Genomic DNA, 14,363 nt, shown 5'->3' on the forward strand with positions numbered 1-14,363 from the left:
TCAACTCAGATAAGAAAGATACGTCTCATTCGAACTCAAAGACAATTGTTTTGTCATTAGATGTTAGGTTGTTCCCTTCCATTCAGAAGTGTTTGATCTAATGAATTCTGGAAAATGTATTTTTATTCTGATATTTAATAACGTGGGCAATTGACAATTTTATTTAAAATAATCCCACAACACCCTCCCCCTCACCCCTCCATTAAAAAATATATATAATGACAATAATAATGATAATAACTAACACTCTTGCCTTTCTTCATCTAACACTCGCACTTGACTTTTTTTCTATAAATCTTCAGCAACTGCTGAATAGCATAGCGCCACAGTCAAATAATATGACTAAAAATACTCATATTCATGAAATCACAAGTGCAATATTGCAAAACACTGCTTAGCCTTTTGTTAATCCACATGTCGTCTCAGATTTTGAAATTATGCTTTACAGCGAAAGCAATCCGTTTGTGTAAGTTTAGCGATCGCATGACAAAACATTAAGTACACTCAGTAACAGGTAGCTTGTCACGAAAATCAGAAAAGCAATCAAATTAAATTGTTTACCTTTGATGATCTTCGGATGTTTTCACTCACGAGACTCCCAGTTACACAACAAATGTTCCTTTTGTTCCATAAAGATTATTTTTATATCCAAAATACCTCCGTTTGTTTGTCGTGTTATGTTCAGAAATCCACAGGAAAGAGCGGTCACGAAAACGCAGACGAAAATTCCAAATAATATCCATAATGTCAACAGAAACATGTCAAAAGTTTTTTATAATCAACCCTCAGGTTGTTTTTAAAATATATATTCGATAATATATCAACCGGGAGTGTAGGTCTTTCAATAGGACAGAGAGAAACAATGGCCGCTTTACTCTGTTGCGCAAAACTCACTCTGAGAGCCCCCTCCTATCTACTTACGCAATGTGATCTTTCTCGCTCATTTTTCAAAATAAAAGCCTGAAACTATGTCTAAAGACTGTTGACACCTTAGCGAAGCCATAGAAAAAGGAATCCGGTTGATATCCCTTTAAATGGAGGATAGGCATGCATAGGAACAGAGAGGTTTCAAAATAAGAGGCACTTACTATGATTGAGATATGTGATTGTCTCAATTAGCCATCTTAAGATGAATCCACTAACTGTAAGTTGCTCTGGATAACAGCATCTGCTAAATTATTCAAATGTCAAATGTAAATGTAAACACTGCAAGGCAATATGTCAAATCAATTAACTTTTGGGCCTAAATTAAACATTTCAGGTTTGAGTCACAGAGTGAAACCCTCTGAATGTTCAAGTATTGTGGTGGCAGCATCATGTTATGGCTATGCTTGTCACGGGAAGAGAGGGATTGCAGAGTGTGTCAGGATCAAAGGAAAAGGAGCAAAAACCAGGTAAAAAGTTAGAGTAAAACCTTCCTCAGTCTTCTGAAAACCTAACCCTGAGATGGCTGCCCAAGGTGCTTCCACCAGGTATTTACTCTGGAGTGTGAAAACTTTATGCGTTCAACACATATTCATATATATTTTCAGATATTTTTTCAGATATTTAATTTTAAGGCATTAAAATGTAAAGACTGTGCAAGGATGTGTAGACATTCACTAGGAATATATATCTGACCGTACATAATCATAACAACACAGCCTTTAGCCTCTGACATGAACGGACAAAAGCCTCCTCAAATCCAACAGTAATCTGTGTCACTCGTTCATGTCGTCAACAAGGCAGCATTGTGCATCGTCCAGAAACATACATCTCTTCCATAAAATATGTTTACATTTTAAATTAGTTTTCATTGGGAATGCGGACAAAGCATTTTGATCGAAAGCAATTACTTTTGTCTGTGAATACACAAGCCTACTCATCACTCCACATGCTTAATTACCTCACTTTTGTTTTGAGCCGACTTCAACATGGGCTTTGAACTGTGAACCCGACTCACTCCCGGGAGGCAGCCCAGTTCCAAAACAAATGCAATCAACTTTCACCCAGTGCAAAACACAGCTACCCAGGCAACCTCTCACTAACACACACAAACCATCACCTTGGTAGATGTCATTGGGTTGAAGCATTGGGCAATGATATTACGTCATGTTATTGTATATAAACTGTTGCTCGGGGGAACGTGGCAGCGCGCTCCGAGAATAAATTATGTTACCTATTATTGAAATGGCTGTTCTCCGTCTATTTTATGCAAACAAGAATCTTACAAATTCTCATAAAATAGATGAAGGGTTTTCAATTAATGAAAGCACATTGGCATAATTAAATTACAGTAACAGTGAGTCTCCAAGACAAGTCAGGAAAGTTCAGAAGAAGCCAAAGAGCCCTCCCACTAACAGGTACAGAACAGTGCTGCCCCCTACTGACTGAACATAAGTGGCTCTGACTGTCTCCTACACTTCACATATCTTACTGTCTCCTATACTTCACATCTCTGACTGTCTCCTATACTTCACATATCTTACTGTCTCCTATACTTCACATCTCTGACTGTCTCCTATACTTCACATCTCTGACTGTCTCCTATACTTCACATCTCCGACTGTCTCCTATACTTCTCATCTCCAACTGTCTCCTATACGTCACAACTCTGACACTGTTAGTCAGGGGTGTGGATGGTCAGGTGGTGTTACTCCTTCACTCATAAACTCAACATAGTCGTGGCGCTATCTGACATACGACAATGAGGGTTGTATGCAGTAAAACACACTTGCAGTTTTTCCAGATACAGACACACCTCAGAGATAGAGGTCATTGTTTCCCATGAAGGAAGAGAAGTGAACTCTTCTACTGGTCCTGAGAAATGGACATGCCTTTATAACAGCCCTTTTCTCTTTCTTACTCACACACACACACACACACACACACACACACACACACACACACACACACACACACACACACACACACACACACACACACACACACACACACACACACACACACACACACACACACACACACACACACACACACACACACACACAAAAGTATCCTTCCCTGTTTACATAATCTTTCTGTGATGCCTAGGTTTAGACTTTGCTATAGAAGCCTTTCTGATGCCAAATGACCCTGCTGGCAATCACATAGATAGTTGCCATGTAAAATATAATTAATTCAAATATTGTTTTTTCAGTTGAAGGGTTTAGAGGACTCTCTCCCTCTGGTGATGGTGCTGAACTTTTCAAGGCTTTTGTCAATGTCAAGTGCTGTTTTAATGCATCAATGTGTTTTGCTGAGAAACTTCAAGGCCAAACTCTTTGGAGATCCTTTAGATTAGAAGATCCCACACACAGAAATATAGCTGCGTTTCACAAACAAACATGACTGAGATATCTGGAATATCTGAAAGCTGCCAGTGTATATGAGAGGATTTACAGAGAAAACATTGAAAATGAAAACCAATGTAACTCACCACTGTGCAGTAGCTATAACATCCTTATCTCAAAGCAGTCTTCTTGTAGCCTGGCTGATGCACAGGCCCACGTGGTACACAGTGAGAGGAGAGCTTGTGGTATGAGCGATAGTGGTTCATAGAGATTACAGTTTCTATGTGAAGGAAGACGAAGGAGACCAAGTCATACACAACTTTTTAATAGATGCCAGGGATCAAATAAGATCATAAGATTACATGTGATGGTATTGTTTTTATGTATCTGCATACTGCCTTATGTTGGTGTTGTGTTCTTGGTTTTATTATTTTATTGAAACGTTTCACCTGCCTACGACTCACCGCCCCATCGTTACAGAATACCAACTCAAAATATGGAAGCAGCAGGACAACCGGACATCTCCCAAACGATCAATGAACAAGGTGACCTTCTTCGTCAACACCATGGTCAGCTGGCTCAACTGGGGACGGCCATGGAAGATGTTCTCCGCAGTCTACAACGTCCCAACAGCGGAGGATATTCTAGAGCCAGTCTACTCAATGAGTCAGTACACCAGCCCATTCAGCAACCCGCTCAGGTCAGCGATGCCCGTCTAACCCTCCCAGACAAATATGACGAGACAACATCCAAATGCCGTGGCTTCCTCCTTCAGTGTTCCCTCTGCTTCGCACATCAGATGGGAGCTCCCACCACCGAGAGGTCTGATGTTGCCATGGTTATTTCTCTGCTGACAGGGCGGGCATTGGAATGAGCTACGGCCGTCTGGGAGAGAGAGGAGGAGCCCAAGTCTTATGAGGAGTTCATGACTCTGTTGAAATGTATTTTCGATCATCCCGCAGAGAGGGAGGTGAGCGTCTGCTTCAGCTCCAGCAGGGGAATCAGGCGGCTGCTGAGTATGTGCTTACCTTCCGGACAGTAGCAGCTTCCAGTGGATGGAATGAGCCGGTGTTCAGCAAGTTATTTAGAGGAGGTCTGCGTGAGGAGGTCCAGATGGAACTGGCCGGCCAAGATGACAAACCTGGACGCACTCATTGCAATTGCCATCCGTCTGGATAACCTCCGGGAACGTCGGCATCTCCATCGCTTCTCTCCCTCATTCAGCGAGTGTTCAGAATAAGAGCCGGAACTCATGGAGGTAGGAGCCCACATGTCTCCCCGCAGTGGAACGACGCAGACGGATACATCTGGGGCTCTGTCTGTACTGTGGCCAGGGAGGGCACAAGCTCCAGCGGTGTCCATTAGTTTAGAATCCGGGATCCACTAGAGCAGAGGAACGGTCACGTGATGTTACATCCCCCGGACAAGTACTGAGTATTATATCTACTGCTCTTCCTGTTAGACTTTTTTTAGTACCCATCACTCTGGCTGACTGTCCCTCATGCCCTGTGGCTACAGCTTTAGTGGATTCCGGCGCCGCAGGGAACTTTATGGATCAGACCCTTGCCTCCTCTCTCGATATCACTACCTACTCGCTCTCCCCTCCTCTCCTCTTCCACTTCAAGGTCTCAACTGTCGGCCTCTAGGATCCAGAACCAGCACACACATCACCCAACCACTCACCTTCACCGTGGAGCCCAATCACCAGGAAAACATCCCCTTCTTCATCACCAGTGCACCAGTTCAGAAGATCATCCTCTGCCTACCTTGGCTTCAGCGCCACAACCCTACCATCTCATGGTTCAGAATGAGAATCACAGACTGGCCACCTGAATGCCGGAAGACCTTCTGTCCTGTCCCCTGTGGTTCCAAATCGGTTGAGAGTCCTGTGGTTGCCCTCCAGCCCAACATCCCGGAGGAATATCAGAATCTAATGGAAGTATTCTACAAAATCCGCGCTACCTGTCTCCATCCTCATCGCCCCTTGGACTGTGCCATTGATCTGTTTTTCTGGTGCTACATCTCCGCGCAGATGCATCTACGCTCTGTCGGTGGCTGAGACCCAGGCCATGGAGGACTACATTCAAGAGGCGCTCCAACAGGGTTTCATCCGCAGGTCCACGCCAGCTGCATCGGCTGGTTTCTTCTTCGTGGCCAAGAAGGAAGGAGGATTATGCCCTTGTATCGATTACTGTGGACTCAATGACATCACCACAAAGTATCGGTACCCTCTCTCGCTGGTGTCATCAGCCATTCAGCAGCACCACGGGGCCCTGTTCTTCACCAAACTGGACCTGCGGAGTGCCTACAATCTCCTTGGCATCTGGGAGGGGGATGAGTGGAAAACGGCATTCAGCACAATGTCTGGTCACTACGAGTACTTGGTTATGCTCTTTGGCTTAGCCAATGTTCCTTCAGTGTTCCAGGCATTCGTCAACAAAGTGTTCAGGGACATGCTCGGACTTCAGGTGATTGTGTATATTTATGGCATCCTGATCTTCTCGACCAACCCGGAAGATCACTTCACTCACGTTCAAGCAGTCCTGGAAAGCTTCTTGGCTAACCACCTGTTCGTCAAGGCGGAGAAGTGCCAATTCCACCAGGGGGCTGGCTCCTTGTTAACCTGTTGTAACTATGGGGGCGCTCTTTTCATTATTGGATAAAAAAACTTTCCCGTTTTAAGCGCAATATTTTGTCACGAAAAGATGCTCGACTATGCATATAATTGACAGCTTTGGAAAGAAAACACTCTGACGTTTCAAAATCTGCAAAGATATTGTCTGTAAGTGTCCCAGAACTGATGCTACAGGCGAAACCAAGATGAAACTTCAAACAGGAAATGAGCAAAATTTCTGAGGCGCTGTTTTCCATTGTCTCCTTATATGGCTGTGAATGCGACAGGAATAAGCTTAGACCTTCTGCCGTTTCCCCAAGGTGTCGGCAGCATTGTGACGTATTTGTAGGCATATCATTGGAAGATTGACCATAAGAGACTACATTTACCAGGTGTCCGCCTGGTGTCCTGCGTCGAAATTGGTGCGCAAACGCCGGGTGCAACTATTTTTCTATTTGATAGAGAGAAGTAACCAGGCTTCCACGAACGATATCATCGAAGAGATATGTGAAAAACACCTTGAGGATTGATTCTAAACAACGTTTGCCATGTTTCAGTCGATATTATGGAGTTAATTTGGAAAAAAGTTTGGCGTTTTGATGACTGAATATTCAGGTTTTTTTGGTAGCCAAATGTGATGTACAAAACGGAGCGATTTCTAATACACAAAGAATCTTTTTGGAAAAATTGAACATTTGCTATCTAACTGAGAGTCTCCTCATTGAAAACATCCGAAGTTCTTCAAAGGTAAATTATTTTATTTGAAGGCTTTTCTTGTTTTTGTTGAAATGCTGCATGCTGGATGCTAGGCTAAATGGTATGCTAGCTATCAATACTGTTACACAAATGCTTATTTTGCTATGGTTGAAAAGCATATTTTGAAAATCTGAGATGACAGTGTTGTTAACAAAGCTGTCAATTATATGCATAGTCGAGCATATTTTCGTGACAAAATATTGCGCTTAAAACGGGAACGTTTTTTTATCCAATAATGAAATAGCGCCTCCATAGTTACAACAGGTTAAGGGATTCTTTATCAATAATGACTAATTATGTATACATTTCAATCAGGACTGACTAATCAGAATACTATTATGTTACTGTATAGATGTATGAGTTTTATTTTAATCCCAGTACTGAATATAATGTATGTAATTATAATCAAGAATTAGAACAATGACTGTCTGTTCCTTGATAGCAACGAATGAACTTATCGTCAGACTGGCTAGAATGCTTATCTACACAGTGAAACCTAATGACGTCATTTTCAGTTTATAACCTGTTGTAAAATGTATCATGTTCAGTACTCTCGAGAATAAACGCTATTGCTTGATTTTGAGACTGGTCTCTGTCCATTTTATGCAAATAAGTATTTTACAAATCCTTAGAAATGGGCTGATTGTATTAATTGAATTGGGTAATAATCATATAGGAATTTAATTCCTGTAACACTCCTTCTTGGGCTACCAAATCAGCCCACAGTGAGTGAGGATGGAGGACAAGAAAGTATATGCGGTAAGGTCTTGGCCAGTCCCAACCACCATCAAGGGGTTGCAACGGTTTTGGGATTTTGCCAACTTTTACCGTCGCTTTGTCAGGAACTTCAGCGGCATTGCCACCACTCTCACCTTTCTCCTCAAGGGTGGGCCTCGTAGGTTGGTTTGGTCTCCAGCAGCCGACGAGGCCTTTTGTCTCCTCGAGGGGCGTTTCACCACCCCTTGCTAAAACACCCAGATCCCACGTTACCTTTTGTGGTAGAGGTAGATGCATCGGAGGTGGGTGTGGGGGCAGGTTTGTCATAAAGACAGGGGGACCCACTAAAATTGTATCCTTGTGCTTTCTTCTCCAAGAAACTGTCCCCCGCAGAGGATTTACGACGTCGGCGATCGGGAGCTCTTGGAAGTGAAGTTGGCAATAGAGGAGTGGAGAAACTGTCTGGAAGGTGCTAAGGAACCATTCTTCATCCTCACCGACCATTGGAACCTTGAGTACATACGGACAGCGAGGAGACTGAATCCGTGCCAAGCCAGGTGGGCCCTCTTCTTGACCAGGTTCGACTTCACGCTGATCTATCGCCCAGGTTCTAAGAGCATCAAGGCCGATGCCCTGTCCCGTATCTACGATTTGGAAGAGGGTCCTGTCCAGAGGGCACCCATAATCCCATCCTCCCGAGTCGTGGATCCAGTGGTTTGGGATATCCGTAGACATCCGTAGACATCCGCCAGGCTCTAGAGAGGTAGCCCGCACCCCGGAATTGTTTTTAACTGTAGAAGTGCATTAGGAGTTAAGAGTAGTGACTATTGTGTTATGGGTTAGATGGAATGATAAACATAAACTTCCGACTTCAACTGTATGTGCAAATGTATCTGTAGCAGGAGCCGAGGTACACATAAGGCCTGCGTTTGAGACAGAATGTTTACATCAGGCTGTTAAGTGGGATGGAATGTGACTGGGGTGGAGATCTGGGTGGGCTCATAAATTAAGGTTAGGGTGATAGTCTCTGGAGATGATACCACTCTATGTATACTGTTACAGGATATATCTCATAGGAGAGGGAGGACAGCTAACTGTGCACAATATAGTCACTATTATGAAGTTAAATTGAACGTTACACGTACCCAGATCATGGTGAGAGTAGCAGAGATAGTGTTGGCATTTCAGACACTATTGTCAACTTTGAAGAAACCTGTGACTCAGAGTTTTGTTAGGTTGGATATTCTTCCAACGTCATTAATCTCTTTTCTCGTCAGTAGATGATGCCTGGCTATTCTTTAAAAGTGCCTTCCTCACCATCTTAAATAAGCATGCCCCTCTCAAAAAATTTAGAACCAGGAATATATATAGTCCTTGGTTCACTCCAGACCTGTCTGCCCTTGACCAGCACAAAAACATCCTGTGGCGTTCAGCATTAGCATCGAATAGCCCCCGTGATATGCAACTTTTCAGGGAAGTTAGGAACAAATATACAAATATACACAAGCTAAGGCAATCTTTTTCAAACAGAAATTTGCATCCTGTAGTACTAACTCAAAAAAGTTCTGGGACACTGTAAAGTCCATGGAGAATTAGACCACCTCCTCCCAGCTGCCCACTGCTCTGAGGCTAGGCAACACTGTCACCACCGATAAATCCACTATAATTGAGAATTTCAATAAGCATTTCTCTACGGCTGGCCATGCTTTCCACTTGGCTACCCCAACCCCGGTCAACTGCCCAGCACCCTCCACAGCAACCCGCCAAAGCCCCCACAATTTCTCCTTTACCCAAATCCAGATAGCTGATTTTCTGAAAGAGCTGCAAAATCTGGACCCCTACAAATCAGCCGGGCTAGACAATCTGGACCCTCTCTTTCTAAAATGATCTGCCGAAATTGTTGCAACCCCTATTACTAGCCTGTTCAACCTCTCTTTAGTATCGTCTGAGATTCCCAAAGATTGGAAAGCTGCCGCGGTCATCCGCCGCTTCAAAGGGGGTGACACTCTAGACCCAAACTGCTACAGACCTATATCTATCCTAACCTGTCTTTCTAAGGTCTTCAAGGTCCAAGTTAACCAGTTGCATCTCTAGGGGCGCTATTTCATTTTTGGATAAAAAACGTTCCCGTTTTAAGCGCGATATTTTGTCACGAAAAGATGCTCGACTATGCATATACAGTTTTGGAAAGAAAACACTCCGAAGTTTCAGAATCTGCAAAGATTTTGTCTGTAAGTGCCCCAGAACTCATTCTACAGGCGAAACCAAGATGATACGTCAAACAGGAAATGAGCAGAATTTCTGAAGCTCTGTTTTCTAATGTCTCCTTATATGGCTGTGAATGCGACATGAATAAGCTTAGACCTTCTGCCGTTTCCCCAAGATGTCGGCAGCATTGTGACGTATTTGTAGGCATATCATTGGAAGATTGACCATAAGAGACTACATTTTCCAAGTGTCCGCCTGGTGTCCTGCGTCGAAACTGGTGCGCAAAGCCATGTGCAAGTATTTTTCCATTCGATTGAGAGGAGAAACCATGCTTCCACGAACGATATATCATCGAAGAGATATGTGAAAAACACCTTGAGGATTGATTCTAAACAACGTTTGCCATGTTTTCAGTCGATATTATGGAGTTAATTTGGAAAAAAGTTCGCGTTTTGAGAACTGAATTTTCGGGTTTTTTTGGTAGCCAAATGTGATGTACAAAAGGGAGCTATTTCTAATACACAAATAATCTTTTTGGAAGAACTGAGCATCTGCTATCTAACTGAGAGTCTCCTCATTGAAAACATCAGAAGTTCTTCAAAGGTAAATGATTTTATTTGAAGGCTTTTATGTTTTTGTTGAAATGTTGCGTGCTGGATGCTAACGCTAATGCTAACGCTAAATGCTACGCTAGCTAGCTACTTTTACACAAATTATTGTTTTCCTATGGTTGAGAAGCATATTTTGAAAATCTGAGATGACAGTGTTGTTTACAAAAGGCTAAGCTTGAGAGATGGCATATTTATTTCATTTCATTTGCGATTTTCATGAATAGTTAACGTTGCGTTATGGTAATGAGCTTGAGTCTGTATTCACGATCCCGGATCCGGGATGGGGAGATCAGAAAGGTTAACAAACAGATTACTGACCATTTCGAATCCCACCATACCTTATCCGCTATGCAATCTGGATTCAGAGATGGTCATGGTGCACCTCAGCCACGCTCAAGGTTCTAAACGACATCATAACCGCCATCGATAAGAGACATTACTGTGCAGCCGTATTCATCGACCTGGCCAAGGCTTTCGACTCTGTCAATCACAACATTCTTATTGGCAGACTCGACAGCCTTGGTTTCTCAAATGATTGCCTCGCCTGGTTTACCAACTACTTCTCTGATAGAGTTCAGTGTGTCAAATTGGAGGGACTGTTGTCCCACACCTCTGACAGTCTCTATGGGTGTGCCACAGGGTTCAATTCTCGGGCCGACTCTCTTTTCTGTATACATCAATGATGTTGCTCTTGCTGCTGGTGATTCTCTGATCCACCTCTACGCAGACGACGCGATTCTGTATACTTCTGGCCCCTCCTTGGACACTGTGTTAACTAACCTCCAGACGAGCTTCAATGCCATATAACTCTCCTTCCGTGGCCTCAAACTGCTCTTAAACGCAAGTAAAACTAAATGCATGCTATTGCACCTGCTCGCCCGTCCAGCATCACTACTCTGGACGGCTCTGACTTAGAATACGTGGACAACTACAAATACCTGGGTGTCTGGTTAGACTGTAAACTCTCCTTCCAGACTCACATTAAGCATCTCCAATCCAAAATTAAACCTAGAATCGGCTTCCTATATCGCAACAAAGCATCCTTCACTCATGCTGCCAAACATACCCTCGTAAAACTGACCATCCTACCGATCCTCGACTTCGGTGATGTCATCTATAAAATAGCCAACACTCTACAACACTCTACTCTACTCAGACTCACATCTCCCTCATTTGCTTTAAGCACCAGCTGTCAGAGCAGCTTACACATCACTGCACCTGTACATAGCCCATCTGTAAACAGCCCATCTATCTACCTACCTCATCCCCATACTGGTTTTTATTTATTTATTTATTTTGCTCCTTTGCACCCCAGTATCTATACCTGCACATTCATCTTCTACCGATCTACCATTCCAGTGTTTAATTGCTATATTGTAATTACCTCGACACCATGGCCTATTTATTTCCTCAACTTACCTCATTTGCACTCACTGTATATAGACTTTTTGTTTTATTTTGTTCTACTGTATTATTGACAGTATGTTTTGTTTATTCCATGCATAACTCTGTGTTGTTGTATGTGTCAAATTGCTACGCTTTATCTTGGCCAGGTCGCAGTTGTAAATGAGAACTTGTTCTCAACTAGCCTACCTGGTTAAATAAAGGTGTTCTCAACTAGCCTACCTGGTTAAATAAAGGTGTTCTCAACTAGCCTACCTGGTTAAATAAAGGTGAAATTAAAAAGTTTAAAAAAATACTTTAAACATCATAGTTGGGTTAGTTACTTTATTGGTTAATGCATCATATGATTGAGGACAGAGGGGTAATTGTACACTGGACAACATTCTGAAGGCATTGATGTGAAAGCATATACAGTGCTGAGTTACCTCAAGATGATGTAGCGTTGATTAGGCCTATGCACTTGCCTATCAGGTGACGTGCCTATCAGGTGACAATGGAGGAAGAAGGAGATGGGGAACAGAGTGAAAATGACATGGCTTGGGAACACCTCTCGGTGCCTGTGGCTGGAAAAGGGAAGACTGGGTGGAATCCAGAAGAAAAGTATCCTGGAGGCATAGAGGCAGGCGAAGAGAGAGTGGGAATTGTCATGTTATCAGACTTTGGGTTTTCATGCATATATACAGTGCCTTGCGAAAGTATTCGGCCCCCTTGAACTTTGCGACCTTTTGCCACATTTCAGGCTTCAAACATAAAGATATAAAACTGTATTTTTTTGTGAAGAATCAACAACAAGTGGGATACAATCATGAAGTGGAACGACATTTATTGGATATTTCAAACTTTTTTAACAAATCAAAAACTGATAAATTGGGCGTGCAAAATTATTCAGCCCCTTTACTTTCAGTGCAGCAAACTCTCTCCAGAAGTTCAGTGAGGATCTCTGAATGATCCAATGTTGACCTAAATGACTAATGATGATAAATACAATCCACCTGTGTGTAATCAAGTCTCCGTATAAATGCACCTGCACTGTGATAGTCTCAGAGGTCCGTTAAAAGCGCAGAGAGCATCATGAAGAACAAGGAACACACCAGGCAGGTCCGAGATACTGTTGTGAAGAAGTTTAAAGCCGGATTTGGATACAAAAAGATTTCGCAAGCTTTAAACATCCCAAGGAGCACTGTGCAAGCGATAATATTGAAATGGAAGGAGTATCAGACCACTGCAAATCTACCAAGACCTGGCCGTCCCTCTAAACTTTCAGCTCATACAAGGAGAAGACTGATCAGAGATGCAGCCAAGAGGCCCATGATCACTCTGGATGAACTGCAGAGATCTACAGCTGAGGTGGGAGACTCTGTCCATAGGACAACAATCTGTCGTATATTGCACAAATCTGGCCTTTATGGAAGAGTGGCAAGAAGAAAGCCATTTCTTAAAGATATCCATAAAAAGTGTCGTTTAAAGTTTGCCACAAGCCACCTGGGAGACACACCAAACATGTGGAAGAAGGTGCTCTGGTCAGATGAAACCAAAATGTAACTTTTTGGCAACAATGCAAAACGTTATGTTTGGCGTAAAAGCAACACAGCTGAACACACCATCCCCACTGTCAAACATAGTGGTGGCAGCATCATGGTTTGGGCCTGCTTTTCTTCAGCAGGGACAGGGAAGATGGTTAAAATTGATGGGAAGATGGATGGAGCCAAATACAGGACCATTCTGGAAGAAAACCTGATGGAGTCTGCAAAAGACCTGAGACTGGGACGGAGATATGTCTTCCAACAAGACAATGATCCAAAACATAAAGCAAAATCTACAATGGAATGTTTCAAAAATAAACATATCCAGGTTTTAGAATGGCCAAGTCAAAGTCCAGACCTGAATCCAATCGAGAATCTGTGGAAAGAACTGAAAACTGCTGTTCACAAATGCTCTCCATCCAACCTCACTGAGCTCGAGCTGTTTTGCAAGGAGGAATGGGAAAAAATGTCAGTCTCTCGGTGTGCAAAACTGATAGAGACATACTCCAAGCGACTTACAGCTGTAATCGCAGCAAAAGGTGGCGCTACAAAGTATTAACTTAAGGGGGCTGAATAATTTTGCACGCCCAATTTTTCAGTTTTTGATATGTTAAAAAAGTTTGAAATATCCAAAAAATGTCGTTCCACTTCATGATTGTGTCCCACTTGTTGTTGATTCTTCACAAAAAAATACAGTTTTATATCTTTATGTTTGAAGCCTGAAATGTGGCAAAAGGTCGCAAAGTTCAAGGGGGCCGAATACTTTCGCAAGGCACTGTATTTCCACATGTTAAGTTTGCTAAAAATAGATGCAGTTGACAGTGAGAGGACTTTTCTTTTTTTGCTGAGTTTACATGCTGTACCCCTTGTATCCCTGCACAATGACTCGGTGCTGGTACTCCTGGTATATATAGCCTCGTTACTGTTTTTATTGTGTTAATATTTCCTTTTTTATTCCTTTTTTATTTAGCAAGTAAGTAAGCATTTCACTGTAAAGTCTACACCTGTTGTATTTGGTGCATGTGATAAATACAATGTGATTTCATATTTGTGATGTATAATACATTGTGTAATAAAAATACATTTATTGATTGATTTTATTACAATGATGTATGTATTATTGTACATTGCATTATTATACATTAAAGTAAAGAGATTATCACCTCAATTGTAAACACAAACACTCCCCTAAGTGTTTATTTGGACAATGAAGCGAAATCTAGATTTTTTTGCTCATCTCAGAGTAGGAAGATAGGGA

The sequence above is a fragment of the Oncorhynchus mykiss genome, chromosome 13 (assembly GCF_013265735.2).
Source record: "Oncorhynchus mykiss isolate Arlee chromosome 13, USDA_OmykA_1.1, whole genome shotgun sequence".
Classification (NCBI taxonomy): domain Eukaryota; kingdom Metazoa; phylum Chordata; class Actinopteri; order Salmoniformes; family Salmonidae; genus Oncorhynchus; species Oncorhynchus mykiss.